Source organism: Dendrobates tinctorius, unplaced genomic scaffold, assembly GCF_039654945.1.
Source record: "Dendrobates tinctorius isolate UK_male_01 unplaced genomic scaffold, ASM3965494v1 ptg000064l, whole genome shotgun sequence".
Taxonomy (NCBI): domain Eukaryota; kingdom Metazoa; phylum Chordata; class Amphibia; order Anura; family Dendrobatidae; genus Dendrobates; species Dendrobates tinctorius.
Window position 1 is genome coordinate 47,914,469 of NW_027361732.1, and position 22,074 is coordinate 47,936,542.

Consider the following 22,074-nt stretch of genomic DNA (forward strand, 5'->3'; position numbering starts at 1 on the left):
CCTTGAGCCTCCCCAATGCTCCTCTGAACCTCCCTCCAAACCTCCTCCAACCGCAAAAAGGCTGAATCAGCCCCTGGACACTCCGAATCCAGTCGGGAAAATTCACCAAAATGAGGGTGAAACCCGTAGTTTCAGAAGAAAGGAGAAGTACCAGTAGACTGATTGACACTATTATTGAAAGTGAATTCCGCTATAGGTATCATAGAGCACCAATCATCCTGTCTGGATGTGACCAGACACCGTAGAATCTGCTCCAAAGACTGATTGGTCCTTTAAGTCTGACCATTGGTCTCGGGATTGTAGGCCGATGAAAAGCTCAGACTGATGCCCAGCCTTTTACATAAAGCCCTCCAGAATTTTGCCACAAATTGCACCCCTCTATCAGACACCACACTGACAGGCACACCATGCAACCGAATCACATGCTCAATGAATAGTTTAGATAGAGTCTCAGCATTAGGAAGGCCCATTAATGGTACAAAGTGTGCTTGTTTACTGAACCTATCCACCACTACCCAGATCATGGTTTTGCCATTAGGGGGGGAGATCGGTGATAAAATCCATGGACAGATAAGTCCACGGTCTATCTGGAATGGGCAGTGGCACCAATTCCCTGGCCGGCCGGTTGTGGGAGGCTTTAGAGTGGGCACAAATTTCACAGGAGGACACAAAGCCAGTGATGTCAGAAGTCAGCGAGGGCCACCAGAACAGCCTAGTGATGGCTTTACGAGTGGCCGAGATTCCAGGATGCCCACTCAGAGCCGAGTCGTGGAACTCCCGAAGCACCCTTAATCGATACTGAACAGGCACAAAGAGCTTATTTTCAGGTATGGACGGAGGAGCAAGAGATTGGGCCTCACGAATCTCCTGCTCCAATCACGGGGACACCACAGCTACCACCACCCCGCACTGAAGAATGGAGGAGGGAGGCTCAGGAGGCGATACCGGATCTAGGCTGCGAGACAAGGCATCCGCCTTCACATTCTTGGAACCTGGTCTGAAAGTGATGGAAAACTGAAATCGGGAAAAAAAAGTGACCACCTTGCCTGCCTTGGAGTCAGACATTTGGCGGACTCGATGTAAGACAGGTTCTTGTGATCTGTAATGACAGTGATACGATGGACAGCCCCCTCCAAAAAATGCCTCCATTCTTCAAAAGCTAATTTAATGGCCAACAACTCTCGGTTACCCACATCATAATTCCTCTCCGCAGAGGAACATTTTTTAGAAAAGAAGGCACAGGGTCTTAAGTTAGTTAATGTGGTGGGGCCCTGGGACAACACAGCTCCCACTCCCACCTCAGAGGCATCCACTTCTATGATGAATGGTTTAGACAAATCAGGTTGAACCAGTACCGGAGCAGTCATGAAACTTTTTTTTTAACAAAGAAAACGCCGCCACAGCTGGAGCTGACCAGTTTTTGAGATTAGCCCCCTTTTGGGTGAAATCAGTGAGGGGTTTGACCACTTGAGAGAACCCCTTGATGAATTTTCTATAGTAATTGGCGAAACCCAGAAATCGCTGAAGACCCTTGAGATCTCTGGGTTGCACCCAATCCACAATGACCTGTACCTTCTTAGGGTCCATACGAAACCCCTCAGCGGACAGGATGACCCCTAGAAAGGACAATTCTTGAGTAAAAAATGAACATTTCTCCAGTTTGGCAAAGAGTGAGTTCTCCCTGAGCCTCTGGAGAACCACACGAAGATGACCCATGTGACTTTGTCTATCAGAAGAACATATGAGTATATCATCAAGATAAACTACTACAAAGCGTCCAATAAAATCAGAAAAAACATGGTTAATGAAATTCTGGAATACCGCTGGTGCGTTAGTCAAACCGAACGGCATAACCAAATTTTCAAACAGACCCTCAGAGGTGAGAAATGCAGTTTTCCACTCATCCCCCTCCCGCATACAGATGAGATTGTATGCTCCCCTGAGGTCCAACTTAGAGAACCACCTGGCCCCCGACAATTGATTGTACAAATCAGGTATCAGTGGGAGAGGATAAGTGTTTCTTATGGTTATCGTATTCAGTTCTCGAAAATCGAGGCATGGGCGTAAACCACCATCCTTTTTTTTTTTTTTTTTTTACAAAAAAGAACCCCGCCACCACGGGAGAGACAGATGGCCGTATATGCCCTTTACGGAGGCTCTCAGAGATATACTCCTTCATAGCAGCCCGCTCTGGGCCGGAGAGATTGTACAGATGGGCTTTGGGCAATTTGGCACCGGGAACCAGATCAACAGCACAATCGAATGGGCGGTGTGGTGGTAGAACCTCAGCCTCCTTTTCAGAGAACACATCCTCAAAATCCTTCAGGTACTCCGGAATACCCTCCAGACAGACGGATGACATAGACACAGTGGCAAGACAATTTTCAGAACAAGCAGGTCCCCATTTAACAATATCCCGGGACCCCCAGTCAATAACCGGGTTATGCCATTGCAACCGGGGGATACCTAACACCAGGCCAGCAGGGAGGTTATCCAAAACAAAGCATGACATGCGCTCCTGGTGTAGGGCTCCCACCCTGAGGGTGAATTCTTTAGAACTGAAATGGAGACCATCCTTAGTGAGAGGTGTAGCGTCAATAGCCACAATTTTTAAAGGAGTCTCCAACCTAACTGTCCCTAATCTACAGCGGGCCACCAGCTTAGAGTCAATCAGGTTCAAGGATGACCCACAGTCTACAAAAGCCGAAGTATGGAAAAAGCCATTCTCAACACCAAGTTCCACCTTTAACAGTATCTTTGAAAATAAAGAAAAAGGTACCTGGGAGTCTGGCTGACCTCCACGATGATCACCCAGACTCAGCCACTTGTTAGTCGGTGGACAGGAGGGGCAGTCTTTTTTCCAGTGTCCGGGATCTCCGCAGTAAAAACATAACTTTCCATCACGTCGCCGTTTCCTTTCTTCCTCATGGGGGTTGGTGGCTTCCACCTCCATAGGTTCAGATGGAAGCAAAACATCAGAGTTAGCAGGGAACAACGGAATCCCTCGCTGAGTAACACCTCTCTCCCGCTGTCTCCCTTCGAGCCACAGGTTGGGGACCCTCGGTCTACAGGACAGTTTTCACAAAAACAATCAATTGTTTTAGCTGAACAATAGCACAATGTCATCATCTGGATAAAGAGGGACCATGTCCGATAGTTGCTATTCCCTGAAGGAAAGTGCTCAGTACTTTCCGAGAAGGAGAATTCATTGTTTACCTTATGTCACTAAAAAGTAACTCGTTTAAATTTTTATTTCACAGATCTACAGTACCTCTGTAATATATCTTTTCAGAGAATTCTGCCTCTTTCTCCTTCTGGACTGCGCTTCTCTCACATGAGACAAACTGCAGCCATGTGACCCCGGCCTATAAGTGAGTAACAAGAAATGAAATACCGTATATGTGGCATAGGGCTAACTGTGCAAAAATACCATTACTTATCAGTCACGACAATCTGATGAGCATAACATTTCATCTTACTTGTGTTCTTTCTCATAAAAGGGTAACGCCAGAAATAGAAAAGGCAAAATTAGGGCATAGAAACGTGAAAGCTGCATTGCTCAGCTGAAGTTCTCATTGTAAAGTAGGTTATATATAGAATTGTCAGAATTCTGACTCATGATGTGCAGGATAAAAGCGCTATAGTTTTATGTTGTTCTTTTAAAGGACATGAAGAAAGAAAAACAACCATTCTAAATGCATGGCATTTTCTGATATGTATTTACATGTGATTTTGCCTCCATTGGCATTATCTGGCGTGTCGCTGTACACTACTGGACTAAGTGTAAGCTTATGGACTGCATCATAGTGTGGCATAATGTCGCAGTAAGGTAATGATAGCGGAATGGCATATTAACCCCTTTCCTACATTGGACGTAATATTCCGTCCATGTGACCTGGGCCCTAAGTCCCATGGACGGAATATTACGTCATAGCGATCAGCGGCCCACGTGGTGAGCGCCACTGATCGCGGCCAGGTGTCAGCTGATTATCACAGCTGACACCCGGCACAATGTGTCAGGGGCGGTCACGGACCGCCCCGACACGTTAACCCCTTGCACACCGCGATCAAACACGATCGCGGTGTACCGGGGGTTAAAGGGAAGCATCGGCAGGGAGGGGGCTCCCTCCGTGCTTCCCTGAGCCCCCCACAGCAATGCAATGTGCAGCGCTGCTGCGGGGGGTCTCTTTCCCTACAGGTCCCCGGATCCAAGATGGTGACGGGGACCTTCGGGGGCCTGTAGGGAGCTGACTTCTTCAGTGCCTGCAAAGCGCATGCAAGGAGGAAGCCTGTGTAGTGCCTGTGACAGATCGCTGATCTGTCACAGTGATCTGTGATGTGACAGATCAGCGATCTGTCACAGGACAGTGATGTCCCCCCTGGGACAACCTAATAAAGTTAAAAACAATAAAAAAAAGTGTAAAAATAATTTTTTAAAAATCGCTAAATAAATTAGAAAAAAAAAAATATTCCCAAATAAATTCTTTTTTGGAAACAAAAAAAAACATTAAAAGTACACATATTTGGTATCGCCGCGTCCGTAACGACCTGCCCTATAAAACTGTCCCATTAGTTATCCCCTTTAGCGAACCCCTTAAAAATTAAAAATAAAAAACGAAGCAAAAAATAATGATTTATTATCATACCACCGAACAAAAAGTGCAATAACGCGCGATCAAAAAGACGCATATAAATATCCTGCAAAAAACGAGCCACCACACAGCATCATCAGCGAAAAAATAAAAAAGTTATAGCTCGCAGAATAAAGCGATGCAAAAATAATTATTTTTATATAAAATAGTTTTCATTGCATAAAACCGTCAAAACATAAAAAAAGACATAAATGAGGCATCGCTGTAACCGTACCGACCCGAAGAATAAAACCGCTTTATCAATTTTACCACACGCGGAACGGTGTAAACGCACCCCCCAAAAGAAATTCATGAAACTCTGGTTTTTGTTCATTCTGCATCCCAAAAATCGGAATAAAAAGCGATCAAAAAGTGTCACGTGCCCGAAAATGATACCAATAAAAACGTCAACTCGTCCCGCAAAAAATAAGACCTCACATGACTCAGTGGGTCAAAATACGGAAAAATTATAGCTCTCAATATGTGGTGATGCAAAAACTATTTTTACAATAAAAAGCGTCTTTTATCCTATGACAGCTGCCAAATATAAAAACCACCATAAATAGTAAATCAAACCCCCGTTATCACCCCCTTAGTTAGCGAAAAAAAATAAAATTAAAAGAAAATGTATTTATTTCCATTTTCCCATTAGGGCGAGGGCTAGGTTTAGGGCTAGGGTTAGGGCTGAGATTAGGGTTAGGGGTGTGTTGGGGTTATTGTTGGAGTTAGAATTGGGGGTTTCCACTGTTTGGGCACATCAGGTGCTCTCCAAATGCAACATGGTGTCGGATCTCAATTCCGTCCAATTCTGCGTTGAAAAAGCCAAATGGTGCTTCTTCCCTTCCAAGCTCTGCCATGCGCCCAAACAGTGTTTTACCCCCACATATGGGGTATCAGCCTACTCAGGACAAATTGCAAAACAACTTTTGGGGTCCAATTTCTCCTGTTACCCTTAGGAAAATAAAAAATTGGGGGCAAAAATATCATTTTTGTGGAAAAAAAATGATTTGCTTATTTTCACTCCCGGGCATTATAAATTTCTGTGAATCACTTGGGGGTTCAAAGTGTTCACCACACATCTAGATAAGTTCCGTGGGGGTCTAGTTTCAAAAATGGGGTCACTTGTGGGGAGTTTCAACAGTTTAGGTACATCAGGGGCTCTCCAAACGCACATGACACCCGCAGACCATTCCATCAAAGTCTGCATTCCAAAACGTCACTACTTCCCTTCCGAGCCCTGACCTGTGCCCATACAGTAGTTTTCTCCCACATATGAGGTATCAGCGTACTCAGGACAAATTGGACAACAACTTTTGGGGTCCAATTTCTCCTGTTACCCTTGGGAAAATGAAAAAATTGGGGACTAATTGATCATGTTTGTGGAAAAAATACGATTTTTTTATTTTCATGCCCGGGCATTATAAACTTCTGTGAAGCCCTTGGGGGTTCAAAGTGCTCACCACACATCTAGATAAGTTCTTTAGGGGATCTATTTTCCAAAATGGGGTCACTTGTGGGGGTTTCCACTGTTTAGGTACATCAGGGGCTCTCCAAAAGCAACATGACACCCGCAGACCATTCCATCAAAGTCTGCATTCCAAACGTCACTACTTCCATTCCGAGCCCCGACGTGTGCCCATACAGTAGTCTTCTCCCACATATGAGGTATCAGCGTACTCAGGTCAAATTGGACAACAACTTTTGGGATCCAATTTCTCCTGGTACCATTGGGAAAATAAAAAAATTGGTGACTAAAAGATCATGTTTGTGGAAAAAATAAGATTTTTTTATTTTCACGCCCAGGCATTATAAACTTCTGTGAAACACTGGAGGGTTCAAAGTTCTCACCACACATCTAGATAAGTTCCTTGGGGGGTCTAGTTTCCAAAATGGTGTCATTTGTGGGGGTTTCCACTGTTTTGGTACATTAGGGGCTTTCCAAATGCGACATGGTGTCCGATCTCAATTCCAGCCAAAAATGTCAAATGGCGCTGCTTCCCTTCCGAGCTCTGCCATGTGCCCAAATAGTGGTTTACCCCCACATGTGGGGTATCAGCATACTCAGGACAAATTGCACAATAACTTTTAGGGTCCTGTTACCCTTGGAAAAATAAGAATTGAGGGTGAAAAGATCATTTTTGTGGAAAAAATATGATTTTTTAATTGTACAGCTGTATGTTATAAACTTCTGTGAAGCCCTTGGGGGTTCAAAATTCTCACCACACATCTAGATAAGTTCCTTGGGGGGGTCTAGTTTCCAAAATGGTGTCATTTGTGGGGGGTTTCCACTGTTTTGGTACATCAGGGGTTTTCCAATCGCGACATGGTGTCCAATCTCAATTCCAGCCAAAAACGTCAAATGGCGCTGCCTCCCTTCCGAGCTCTGCCATGCGCCCAAATAGTGGTTTACCCCCACATGTGGGGTATCAGCGTACTCAGGACAAATTGCACAATAACTTTTAGGGTCCTGTTACCCTTGGGAAAATAAAAATTGGGGGCGAAAAGATAATTTTGTGGAAAAAATATGATTTTTTAATTGTACCGCTGTACGTTATAAACTCCTGTGAAGCCCTTGTGGGTTAAAAGTTCTCACCACATATCTAGATAAGTTCCTTGGGAGGGTCTAGTTTCCAAAATGGGGTCACTTGTGGGGGTTTCCACTTTTTAGGTAGATCAGGGGCTCTCCAAACGCGACATGGCGTCTGATCTGAATTCCAGCCAATTTTGCATTGAAAAAGTCAAACGGCGCTCCTTCCCTTCTGAGGTCTGCCATGCGCCGAAACAGTGGTTCCCCCCACATATCAGGTATCAGCATACTCAGGAGAAATTGCACAATAACTTTTGCAGTCCAATTTCTCCTGTTACCCTTGGTAATATAAAAAATTTTTGGTGAAAAAAAGTTAAATGTTCATTTTTTTAAAAATATTCAAAAAATTCCTGTGACGCACCTAAAGGGTTAATAAGCTTCTTGAATGTGGTTTTGAGTACCTTAAGGGGTGCAGTTTTTAGAATGGTGTCACTTTTGGGTATTTTCTATCATATAGACCCCGCAAAGTGGCTTCAAATGTGATGTGGTCCGTAAAAATAAAATGGTGTTGCAAAAATGAGAAATCGCTGGTCAATTTTTAACCCTTATAACTTCCTAACAAAAAAAATTTTGGTTCCAAAATTGTGCTGATGTAAAGTAATTATGTGGGAAATGTTACTTATCAAGTTTTTTGTGTGCTGTATCTCTGTGATTTAAGGGCATAAAAATTCAAAGTTGGAAAATTGCAAAATTTTAAAAATTTTCTCCAAATTTCCATTTTTTTCACAAATAAACGCAAGTTATTTGAATGAAATTTTACCATTAACATGAAGTACAATATGTCACGAGAAAACAATGTCAGAATCACCGGGATCCATGAAGCAGTTCAGAGTTATATCATAAAGGGACAGTGGTCAGAATTATAAAAATTGGCCCGGGAGTTATCGTGCAAACAACCCTTGGTAGTGAAGGGGTTAAAAGTGTCCTCTAGTGACCTAATCTTCATATTCTAGAATGTCATTTTCAGAATTTCCAAACTTTGTGTATTTCATCCATCAACATTTCCAGATCAGCCTTTTACATAACCATTCTGATATAATGCTCAACTCTGCCAAAATTTATTGATTTTTCTTCCATATATCTCTGCGACAATACTAACATCCAAGTCAAGTCAGTGACTTACATATTCATTACCATCTGCTAATCCAATATAATACTGCAAGTAAAGTTGTAATTGAAGTGGTGATAACGATTGTGTGAATTTTGTTATATAGTAAACATTTCACGTTATTTATAGGGGTGATCCGAAGGCAAAGTAATTTTCTTTCTAAATCCCTATCTATTTACTGCCATAATCTACACTATTATCTAATATACTTGCATTAAAATCCCTTATCCTTCCCTAACGACACTAACTGCTTTACTAGTTTTCCCCCACCTCCTTCCTGATGATGCTTCATTTGAGAATCCCAGTGCACGGTGGGACACTCAAAGCATTATAAGGGGTCAGCTGCTGCAGTCACTGCCACAGTCCATGTTCCCTTCCTGAAGCCAAGTGACACCAGTGACGCTCGTTTCAGGGGATGGGCTAGTCCCTACGCATGGCACGATGTGCAGAATCACTGGGTGTGCTCTGTCATCAGCTTAGCTATCAGTTGTAACAAGCCGGAAACAGCGTGGCGTCAAAATATCACAGACCAGTGTTGTCCCTGCAATTGACATCACGGTTATGTGGCGCCCCTGAGGGTTCAGTCGCCACAGAGGTACTGCACCTCTTCCTGAGGTGTGGTGCCCCACTATCCAGGTAAGGTGGAGACACCTGACCACGCTCCAACACCTGCATCCCACACAACACAGTAGTGTAGCAAAGCACCCTTTGGGGGCTCCCTGCTTGGAACACGAAGCATGCTGGGAGGCGGGTGGAGTTTAGTTTGCACAAAAGAGCGGGAAGAGAATAGAATTCAGTCAGTCAGACAGTCAGTCACAGGAGTCTGACTAGGTCGGACCTGTGTAAGAAGATCTCCTGAGTGGGATGGATGAAGGAAGTGCTGCAGCCGACCTCAGTGACCTGGGTCTGCTGGCACAGGAAAGAGACATTGAAGGAAAGCCTGACTCTCTCCATAAGAAGGAAAGATTAGCACGGAACGTGAGGAGAGGAGGACTAAGGATTAGGGTTGGAGGAGAACCCTTCTCAAGTTCACAGCGCAAGGCCGGGGTCCGGTCCCCGAGGTGGTTTGGATACTAATGGTCCCGCAACAGACACCGGAGGAATAGAAGTTTGTCACCACTTTATTCCCACACAAGACTTGGGGGCACAACAGAAACGAGATAGTGAGCCGGGACTTGGTAGCAGAGAGTCCCCGAAGCAGGCTACAGCTGTCTGCCGTACAAGTAGAGTTCATAGGAACATCTGACAGGAGGAACTCCAGTGTAACTCAGTACTGAGAGTACTTCACTTTAGGCGCAAAAGGGAGACGTTCAGAAAAGGCACATATGTTGGCGGAGTGTTGGAAAGGAGTACTTCATCTTGCCTGGAAGTTGACTGAGCTCCTGACCTGGAGGACACGGCACGGATGCGGGCTCTTGTGCCAAAACAGACTGTGAGTAAAGCTTTGGAACTACAATCCCTGGTGTCCTCCGCTTATTCCTGCGCCAACCTGCCCAGCACTGGTACATCCCTTGCGCCCGACACTACACCATCTCAGCGTCACTACATCTACTCTGCCCTGGGACTACAGCCCTGCCTGTGGAGGGCTATACCATCCTTGCTGCACTACACCATCTGTCCCAGAGGATCTGTCTGCAGTGTCGGCTTAACATCTTCATTGCTGAACACGACAGGTGGCGTCACGACTTACACATTCGCACTGAACATTTACAATGGTCGCCCAGGGCCATGGGCCGGGTCCCAGCTACCGTGACATCTCCCGTTGCGGACCATCGGGCCCAGTACCGAGTACCCCACAGCCCTGGGTGTGAGGGCGTCCCAGATCTACGGTGACACCGCTTTGTTGCCGGCTTGTTACTACTGATCTGAGCCGACAACAGAGCGCACACTGTGTTCTTGCCCATCGCACAGTATAAAGCGCACAGGGACTAGCCAAGCCCCTGAAACTAGCATCTCTAATAACTTTTCCTTTTAGTGAGAGGCCAGGGGGTTGATGCTTCTTTTGAGTATGGGATTCTCAAACAAAGCATCATTAAAAAGGAGGTAAGGAAAAAATAGAATAGCAGTAAGATATCAATTAGCAAAGTTAGGGAAGAATAGGGAATTTTTTTAATACAAGTATATTAGAAAATAGTTTAGATTATGGCACTAAATAGATAGGGATTTAGAATGAAATTTACTTTGCCTACGGACCACCGCTTTAAGGCTATTTTTTAAAGAGTTTCAAGAATCCATTGTGCGTAAGTATCACTTCTATGGAAGTGGTTAGTTTATGGGGTAAATCAATAGGTTTGTAAACGTTATTTAGCACACAGTCACATAAATATTGGGCTGCTCATAAATGTAACCCTGGTCTCCCGGTCTTGTAGATGCAATGTTTGACCTATACAGCATGGGGTTAACGATGCCCTTTTAGAAACAGTCATAGCTCTAAGGTTTTAATGCATAACCTGTAACAGGGCCTCTAGCTACCATGTGCCATTTATAATCCTGGTGCCTTATGTTTCAGGGGGGCCACTGGAACCCCTCAAGGAGCACAACCTGGATGTGACTGTTACTGCTGCACTTGTATGGAAATACCACTACATCTGGACAGTTTGATCTCATATTATTTTATATCTACTCCCATTCTGAATAAATATATTTCATATAAACACATTAGTTATTGTTGGGGAAGCAGCGGTGAGCTAAGACACTAGGCAGATGTACAATGTGACATTCATTTATATTTGGGATGTTAAAACCTTAAATCTGTTACTATTCTTCTGTTGCTGTTCATTATTTTCAGGTGCAAGCACTAAAATTTTAAACCAAGTATTAAAATCCTAACTACTGTATGTATAGAGTGTAACAAACACCTACAATAAAAGTTAGTTTTAATGCCATACATAGACAGTCCACCAGATGGCAGCATTTATGTATTCTAGACATGAGGACTTGAACAATTCATGATAATACAGTCACATCCAAACTGCATCTGAAGCTCGTAGTTACAAGACAGTCCTACAAAAAGTAACATTATCCTATTTGGCTTAAAAGATACTAAGTTTATGAAGACATATCCACTGAGATAAATTAATGGCCAAAAATGAAATATATCCTCACTAAATTCCTGTATTCTTGTATTTCCATATTTATCTGCCAGAAATTTCTGCCGCCAAAAGATGGATTTAGCCTGGAAGAGCTTGGTGTGATGGCAATGAGCAGGTTTAATACTTTGCATTTTAATAGAAAAGATGGCATTTTCTCACATTTTTGTATTTTATCTAAAATATTTATTTTTTAAAATTTTATGTAATCATTTCCATTCCTGGAGTTAGGTATATGCTCACGAGACTGGAGACGGCTGTGCTGTAAAGGGAATCTGTCACTCCCCCCAGGACGTATATGACCTAGTAATATGAGCATACAGGTAATAGAAACAGTCCTTCCTGTATGCCTGATATTAGCGGTGTTGTTGTTGAGAAATGGTTCCAACGATGACTGTGCAGGGAGGAAGTGGGGAGAGCACGTTATCTGCGCACACGCCGGATGTCACACTGACTCGCAGGCGCAGAAGTCCCTGAATGTAGCACTCATATAAGCGAAGAAGAGGTATGTATTTCTGAGGGAGTGCAGGGCACAGGCGCGGGATTCCGGAGCCATAACTGACATGCATGGGAGGATGGTAATGAACACAGGAGGCAGGGATTTCTTACAGCACCGCACACCCCGGAGCCTGAAAGAAATCATTAACATAAGGAAAGAATATAACATTTCTCAACAAGACCATTAATCTGAGTCATACAGACAGGACTAGTGTAGTAACATTTCTATCACCTGTATGCCCATATTAATAGGTCATATATGTCCCGGGGTGACAGTCCCTTTAAATAAGCTTACAAGACTTTATAATTACTCTGTAAACATGGCTGCCGTCTAACACATGCTGCTCAGCCTCAGAGATATACATTAGTAATGGATGCAACTAGACAGACATATTAGAAAAACTGTCAGTAGAAGAAATTTGGGGGAACTTTATCAAAGGGTTGTCTGGCCTGGACAGAATTTCTCCTGTTACCCTTGGGAAAATAACAAATTGGGGCAAAAAGATCATTTTGGTGGAAAAAATATGATTTTTTACTTTCACGTCTCTAAGTTATAAACTTCTGTGAAGTACTTGGGGGTTCAAAGTGTTCACCACACACCTATATAAGTTCCTTGGGGGTCTAGTTTCCAAAATAGGGTCACATGTGGGGGGTTTCCATTGTTTAGGCACATCAGGGGCTCTCCAAATGCGACATGGCATCCGATCTTAATTTCAGCCAATTTTGGTTTGAAAAAGTCAAACGGCGCTCCTTCCCTTCCGAGCTTTGCCATGTGCCCAAACAGTGGCTCCCCCCACAAATGGGGTATCAACATACTAAGTACAAATTGCACAACAACTTTTGGGGTCTAATTTCTCCTGTTATCCTTGGGAAAATAACAAATTGGGGCAAAAAGATCATTTTGGTGGAAAAAATGATTTTTTAATTCTCATTTCTCAATGTTATAAACTTCTATGAAGTACTTGGGGGTTCAAAGTGCTCACCATACATCTAGATAAGTTCCTTGGTGGGTCTAGTTTCCAAAATAGGGTCACTTGTGGGGGGTTTCCACTATTTATGTACATCAGGGGCTCTGCAAACATGACATGCGTCCAATCTCAATTCCTGCCACTTCTGTGCTGAAAAAGTCAAATGGTGCTTCTTCACTTCCGAGCTCTGCTGTGCGCCCAAACAGTGGTTTATCCCCCACATATGGGGTATCAGCGTACTCAGGACAAATTGCACAACAACTTTTGTGGTCTAATTTCTCCTGTTACCTTTGGGAAAATAAAACATTGTGGGCGAAAAGATCATTTTTGTGGAAAAAATGATTTATTTTCATGGCTTTACTTTATAAACTTCTGTGAAGTACTTGGGGGTTCAAAGTGTTCATCACATATCTAAATAAGTTTCTTGAGGTTTCTAATTTCCAAAATATGGTCACTAATGGGGAGTTTCCACTGTTTAGGTACATCAAGGGATCTCCAAAAGTGACATGGTGTTCCAGCCAATTTTGAATTGAAAAAGTCAAACGGTGCTCCTTCTCTTCCGAGCTCTGCCGTGCGCCTAAACATTGTTTTTTCCCCATATATTGGGTATTGTCATGTTCAGGAGAAATTGCATTATAAATTTTGGGTTTCATTTTTTTCTGTTACCCTTGTGAAACTAAAATAAAATTAGTCTAATGTTAAATTTTAGTGAAAAAAGTTAAATGTTCATTTTTTTCCTTTCATATTCCATTAATTCCTGTGAAGCATCTGAAGGGTTAATAAACTTCTTGAATGTGGTTTTGATCTTCTTGAGGGGTGCATTTTTTATAATGGTGTCACTTTTTTGTATTTTCTGCCATATAGACCCCTCAAAGTGACTACAAATGTGAGGTGGTCCCTAAAAAAAATGGTTTTGTAAATTTTGTAAAAATGAGAAATCGCTGGTCAACTTTTAACCCTTATAACTTCCTAACGAAAAATGTTTTGTTCCAAAAATTGTGCTGATGTAAAGAAGACAGGTGGGAAAAGGTATTTACAGTTGTGGCCAAAAGTATTGACACCCCTGCAATTCTGTCAGATAATACTCAGTTTCTTCCTGAAAATGATTGCAAACACAAATTCTTTGGTATTATTATCTTCATTTAATTTGTCTTAAAAGAAAAAACACAAAAGAGAATGAAGCAAAAAGCAAAACATTGATCATTTCACACAAAACTCCAAAAATGGGCCAGACAAAAGTATTGTCACCCTCAGCCTAATACTTGGTTGCAAAACCTTTAGCCAAAATAACTGCGACCAACCTCTTCCGGTAACCATCAATGAGTTTCTTACAATGCTCTGCTGGAATTTTAGACCATTCTTCTTTGGCAAACTGCTCCAGGTCCCTGATATTTGAAGGGTGCCTTCTCCAAACTGCCATTTTTAGATCTTTCCACAGGTGTTCTATGGAATTCTGGTCTGGACTCATTGCTGGCCACCTTAGAAGTCTCCAGTGCTTTCTCTCAAACCATTTTCTAGTGCTTTTTGAAGTGTGTTTTGGGTCATTGTCCTGCTGGAAGACCCATGACCTCTGAGAGAGACCCAGCTTTCTCACACTGGGCCCTACATTATTCTGCAAAATTTGTTGGTAGTCTTCAGACTTCATAATGCCATGCACACAGTCAAGCAGTCCAGTGCCAGTTCTTTGGTCTTCTTTCTTTTCTCCATGCTCAATGTGGTACACACAAGGACACAGGACAGAGGTTGAGTCAACTTTAATCCATGTCAACTGGCTGCAAGTGTGATTTAGTTATTGCCAACACCTGTTAGGTGCAACAGGTAAGTTACAGGTGCTGTTAGTTACACAAATTAGAGAAGCATCACATGATTTTTCAAACAGTGCCAATACTTTTGTCCACCCTCTTTTTTATGTTTGGTGTGGAATTATATCCAATTTGGCTTTAGGAGAATTCTTTTTGTGTTTTTTCATTTAAGACAAATTAAATGAAGATAATAATACCAAAGAATTTGTGTTTGCAATCATTTTCAGGAAGAAACTGAGTATTATCTGACAGAATTGCAGGGTTGTCAATACTTTTGGCCACAACTGTATGAACTATTTTGTCTGACAAATTTCTCTGATTTAAGGGTATAAAAATTCAAAAATTGAATATGGCAAAATTTTCCATATTTTTGCCAAGTTTCCATTTTTTACACAAATAAATGCAAGTTATATTGAAGAAATGTTACCACTTACGTGAAGTACAATATGTTTCGAAAAAATATTTTCAAAATCGCCAAGATCCGTTGAAGCGTTCCAGAGTTATTACCTCATAAGGGACAGTAGTCAGAATTGCTAAAATTGGCCCGGTCATTAACGTGCAAACCACCCTTGGGGGTAAAGGGGTTAATTAAATACATGTACAGTAAGCTGCGCACACTGTGCTAATTGTATTTGTCACTGACATCTATATATTTATCTATTCTATGCTTATTTATTGTGTGTAATTCATCTCTTGTATCCTGTCGGCTCCTGCTGTGATTTTACAGTACATGGCTGTCGAATTGCTGTCTTTTCTTAGATAGTTTTTTAGATGTAATATCTATACATATACAGCTCTGGCAAAAATTACGAGACAACTGCACAGTTTTATAAAAATCAGCTTCTCTACATGCTTGACAGCCATTCCATTCCAGTGTCAGTTGAATGCCAACCAGAGTACACCTCATTCTACTTAATCCTTAAAATTTCTAACACAGCAGTCCATTACAACAAGATCAAGCAGCAGTTATTGGGGACACCAAAGCTACAGACCGTCAGAGGGCAAAAACGACTCTACATTGACTGGGATGACTGTCATCTTATTTGAATGTCACTCAGCAACCACAGGATGACATCAAGTGACCTACAAAAGGAATGGCAAATGGCAGCTGGGGTGAAGTGCACGGCAAGAACAGTTCATAACAGGCTCCTAGAGGCAGAGCTCAAGTCATGTAAAGCTAGAAAAAAGCCTTTCTTCAATGAGAAGTAAAGGAGAGCCAGGCTGAAGTTTGCCAAAGACTATAAGGATTGGACCATAGAGGACTGGAGTAAGGTAATCTTCTCTGATGAGTCTAATTTTCAGCTTTGCCCAACACCTGGTCGTCTAATGGTTAGTTGGAGACCTGGAGAGGCGTAAAGGCACAGTGTCTTGCACCCACTGTGAAATTTGGTGGAGGATCAGTGATGATCTGGGGATGCTTCAGCAAGGCTGGAATTGGGCAGGTTAATCTTTGTGAAGGACGTATGAATCAAGCCGCATACAAGGTTATCCTGGAAAAACAGTTGCTACTGTTATGGAAATATATATATATGTATTTCATATAGATCTCACTTGCCTGCTATAGGCTATATACTCCATATACTGCTATATACTCATGTACTCTTATATATTCTTATATGCACACAGATACATATTCACAGTTTGAACCTTGTAACTAGTTGGTGGAAATGACCTACTGCCCCCCCATGAGAGAGTCTGGGGAGCAGATGGTATCTTATGATAGCATTGTCTTGTCATATTTGTCCCAGACATAGAAAGAGGAAGTTTAGGCCAGATGTGCCAGCCGATATCAGAACATTGCTGACATTGTAAGACAAAGAGCAGTATATCATCTGATGCTTAAGTCACCTTAGGTCGACGCCCATATATGTTTATGCATTAAAACTGACCAATTAGCTAAGAAGTAAAGCCTTTATGTTAATGAGTAACCACTCCTTTCTGTACAACTGATAAAACCAAGTATTGTAGTGAAACCTCCACCAGGGGGAGCTGGTGAGGGAAGAGAGGTTATACACTAAGAGCAGCAACCCTGAGCAACAGCACAGGTGCCACAGGTAACGAGAGAGAATAGTCAGACGAACCGAGTCAGAAACTAACAGGAGCAGAGGTACCAGAAGGAGCAGCAATACACGTAGTCAAAATACCAAAGCCGAGAGTCAGAAAGCCAGAACATGAGCATGGGGTCCAAAACGTGAGGCGAAATACGTGGTCGGGGTATAAGCCAGGGAGTCAGATGCCAGAGAGGGAACGTAACAGCAGAGACGAATACCAAGAGACGGGGTCAGAAATCAGTCCCGGTCATACACGTAAATATCAGTCAAAGGCAGGAGGATCACCAGGGTACAATGGTCAGCGGCTCTAAACTGCAAGCTTGAGCTATCACTAACACTGGTCAGCAGGCTGTGAGGGATTTAAATAGCCCAGCTAGCTCCAGAACGAGGCTGAGGAGATTAACCCCTGCATGACCAGTCCGGAGTGAAGACAGCAGAAGATAAACTCTGGACTGGACCATGACAGTACCCCCCTCTCAATGGGGGGCCACTGGACCCCCAGGCTTCCCTGGATGACGATTGTGAAGGGCCCGGACCAACCGATCCGCATGGACCGAACGCGCCGGCACCCATGACCGATCCTCAGGACCGTATCCTTTCCAATGGACCAAGTACTGAAGTGAACGACGGAGCATACGAGAATCCACCACCTGTTCCACCTCGTACTCGGTCTGCCCATCTACCATAACAGGCGGCGGGTTTGAGGGAGAGTCGTCAGAGGAAGGCACCGACGGCTTCAGAAGCGCTTTATGGAACACATTAGGAATCCGTAATGACGGAGGCAACCGCAGGCGAAAGACCACAGGATTAATCACCTCTAAAATCTCATACGGACCAATAAACTTGGGACCCAACTTAGCAGAGGGAATTCTCAGCCTTATGTTTTTGGTGGATAACCATATCTTATCCCCCACCTGATAAGTGGGCCCCACCGAGCGTCGTTTATCTGCAAAAAACTTATTTGCCCTGAGCCTCCCCAATGCTTCTCTGAACTTCCCTCCAAACCTCCTCCAACCGCAAAAAGGCTGAATCAGCCCCTGGACACTCCGAATCTAGTCTGGAGAATTCACCAAAATGAGGGTGAAACCCATAGTTGCAGAAGAAAGGAGAAGTACCAGTAGACTGATTGACACGATTATTGAAGGCGAATTCCGCCATAGGTATCATAGAGCACCAATCATCCTGTCTGGATGTGACAAGACACCGCAGGATCTGCTCTAAAGACTGATTGGCTGATTGGTCCTTTCAGTCTGACCATTGGTCTCGGGATGGTAGGCCGATGAAAAGGTCAGACTGATGCCCAGCCTTTTACAAAAAGCTCTCCAGAATTTTGACACGAATTGCACCCCTCTATCAGACACCACACTGACAGGCACACCATGCAACCGAATCACATGCTCAATGAATAGCTTAGATAGAGTCTCAGCATTAGGAAGGCCCGTTAAGGGTACAAAATGTGCTTGTTTGCTGAACCTATCCACAACTACCCAGATCACGGTTTTGCCATTAGAGGGTGGGAGATCGGTGATAAAATCCATGGACAGGTGAGTCCACGGTCTATCCGGAATTGGCAGTGGCACCAATTCCCCGGCCGGCCGGTTGTGGGAGGCTTTAGCGCGGGCACAAGTTTCACAGGAGGACACAAAACCAGTGACGTCAGAAGTCAACGAGGGCCACCAGAACAGCCTAGTGATGGCTTTACGAGTGGCCGAGATTCCTGGATGCCCACTCAGAGCTGCGTCGTGGAACTCCCGAAGCACTCTTAACCGATACTGGACAGGCACAAAGAGCTTATTTTCAGGTATGGACGGGGGAGCAAGAGATTGGGCCTCACGAATCTCCTGCTCCAATCTCTGGGACACCAAAGCCACCACCACCCCACGCTGAAGAATGGAGGAAGGAGGCTCCGGAGGCGATACCGGATCTAGGCTGCGAGACAAGGCATCTGCCTTCACATTCTTGGAACCTGGTCTGAAAGTGATGGAAAACTGAAATCGGGAAAAAAAAAGTGACCACCTTGCCTGTCTCGGAGTCAGACGTTTGGCGGATTCGATGTAAGACAGATTCTTGTGATCTGTAATGACAGTGATACGATGGACAGCCCCCTCCAAAAAATGCCTCCATTCTTCAAAAGCCAATTTAATGGCCAACAACTCTCGGTTACCCACATCATAATTCCTTTCAGCAGAGGAACATTTTTTAGAAAAGAAGGCACAGGGTCTTAAGTTAGTTAATGTGGTGGGCCCCTGGGACAACACAGCCCCCACTTCCACCTCAGAGGCATCCACTTCTACGATGAATGGTTTAGACAAGTCAGGTTGCACCAGTACCGGAGCAGTCATTAAACGTTCTTTTAACATTGAAAACGCCGCCACAGCTGGAGCTGACCAGTTTTTAAGATCCGCTCCCTTTTGGGTGAGATCAGTGAGGGGTTTGACCACTTGAGAGAACCCCTTGATGAATTTTCTATAATAATTGGCGAAACCCAGAAATCGCTGAAGACCCTTGAGATCTCTGGGTTGCACCCAATCCACAATGGCCTGTACCTTCCTAGGGTCCATACGAAACCCTTCAGCAGACAGGATGACCCCTAGAAAGGACACTTCTTGAGTAAAAAATGAACACTTCTCCAATTTGGCAAAGAGTGAGTTCTCCCTGAGCCTCTGGAGAACCGCATGAAGATGACCCATGTGACTTTGTCTATCAGAAGAATATATAAGTATATCGTCAAGATAAACAACTACAAAACGTCCAATAAAATCAGAAAAAACATGGTTAATGAAATTCTGGAATACCGCTGTTGCGGTAGTCAAACCGAAGGGCATAACCAAATTTTCAAACAGACCCTCAGAGGTGAGAAACGCCATTTTCCATTCATCCCCCTCCCGCATACGGATGAGATTGTATGCTCCCCTGAGGTCCAACTTAGAGAACCACCTGGCCCCCCGACAATTGATTGTACAAATCAGGTATCAGTGGGAGAGGGTAGGCGTTTCTTATGGTTATTTTATTCAGTTCTCGAAAATCGAGGCATGGGCGTAAACCACCATCCTTCTTTTTTACAAAAAAGAACCCCGCTGCCACGGGAGAGACAGATGGCCGTATATGCCCTTTACGGAGGCTCTCAGAGATATACTCCTTCATAGCAGCCCGCTCAGGGCCGGAGAGATTGTACAGCCGGGCTTTGGGCAATTTGGCACCGGGAACAAGATCCACGGCACAATCGAATGGGCGGTGTGGTGGTAGAACATCAGCCTCCTTTTCAGAGAACACATCCTTAAAACCCTTTAGGTACTCCGGAATACCGTCCAGGTTGACGGATGACATAGACACAGTAGCAAGACAATTTTCAGAATACCCAGGTCCCCATTTAACAATATCCCGGGACCCCCAGTCAATAACTGGGTTATGCCGTTGCACCCAGGGAAACCCTAACACCAGGCCAGCAGGGAGGTTATCAAAAACAAAGCATGACATGCGCTCCTGGTGTAGGGCCCCCACCCTGAGGGTAAATTCTTTAGAACTGAAATGGAGACCATCCTTAGAGAGAGGTGTAGAATCAATAGCCACAATTTTTAAGGGAGTCCCCAACCTAACTGTCCCTAATCTACAGCGAGCCACCAGCTTAGAGTCAATCAGGTTCAGGGATGACCCACAGTCTACAAAAGCCGAAGTATGGAAAAAGCCGTTCTCAACACCAAGTTCCACCTTTAGCAGTACTCTTGAAAAGGAAGAAAAAGGTACCTGAGAGTCTGGGTGACCTCCACGATTATCACCCAGACTCAGCCGCTTGTTAGTCGGAGGACAGGAGGGGCAGTCTTTTTTCCAATGTCCGGGATCTCCGCAGTAAAAACACAATTTTCCATCACGTCGCTGTCTCCTCTCTTTCTCCTGGGGGTTGGTGGCTCCCACCTCCATAGGTTCAGATGGAAGCAAAACATCAGGGTTAGCAGGGAAAAACGGAACCCCTCGCTGAGTAACACCTCTCTCCTGCAGTCTCCGATCCATACGGATAACCTGACTCATCGCCTCCTCCAATGAACTGGGAGGTGGATGGAGAGCCAGAGCGTCCTTCAAGCAATCCGACAGTCCCTTCCTGAACAGACATCTCAGTGCAGAGTCGTCCCAGGACACCTCAGTGGACCATCGACGGAATTCGGAGCTGTACCATTCGGCTGAGTGCTTCCCTTGCCCCAGACCCAAAATAGTGTCCTCTGCCACCCTAACATGGTCCGGTTCGTCATAGATAAGTCCTAGGGCCTCAAAGAACCTATCTACCGACATCCGTTCAGGGGCAGTAGGGGGCAACGAAAAAGCCCAGGATTGGGGACCCTCCCTAAGTAAGGAGATAACAATCCCCACCCGCTGAGTCTCATCCCCAGACGATCGGGGTCTAAGAGAAAACCATAATTTACAACTCTCCTTGAATATATGAAATTTATCTTTTTCGCCAGAAAATGTGTCAGGAAGTTTAACTGAGGGTTCAGGAGAGTGCAAAATAACATCTACAGAGTCACCTGGTGGACAAACAATATGAGAGGTGTTTCCCTGCATGGTCTTAATAGTCTCAGTCTGTTCTTTCTGTAAGAGGGTCTGAGACATGACAAGGGACTGATGATTCACAGAAAAGTCCTGCGCCATCTGCGTCAAACTGGACACTTGATCTGCCAAGTTATGCAGCAGATCCATGGCCAAAGAAAAAAAAATGCAAAATCCCGTTTAAATGTGAGGTTAGTGATAATGTAGTGAAACCTCCACCAGGGGATGCTGTTGAGGGAAGAGAGGTTATACACTAAGAGCAGCAACCCTGAGCAACAGCACAGGTGCCACAGGTAACGAGAGAGAATAGTCAGACGAACTGAGTCAGAAACTAACAGGAGCAGACGTACCAGAAGGAGCAGCAATACACGTAGTCAAAATACCAAAGCCGAGAGTCAGAAAGCCAGAACATGAGCACGGGGTCCAAAACGTGAGACGAAATACGTGGTCGGGGTATAAGCCAGGGAGTCAGATGCCAGAGAGGGAACGTAACAGCAGAGACGAATACCAAGAGACGGGGTCAGAAATCAGTCCGGGTCATACACGTAAATATCAGTCAAAGGCAGGAGGATCACCAGGGTACAAGGGTCAGCGGCTCTAAACTGCAAGCTTGAGCTATCACTAACACTGGTCAGCAGGCTGTGAGGGATTTAAATAGCCCAGCTAGCTCCAGAACGAGGCTGAGGAGATTAACCCCTGCATGACCAGTCCGGAGTGAAGACAGCAGAAGATAAACTCCGGACTGGACCATGACAAGTATATTCAATAAACTTCCAGAGTTTTGCAGGGAGGTATTGCTGC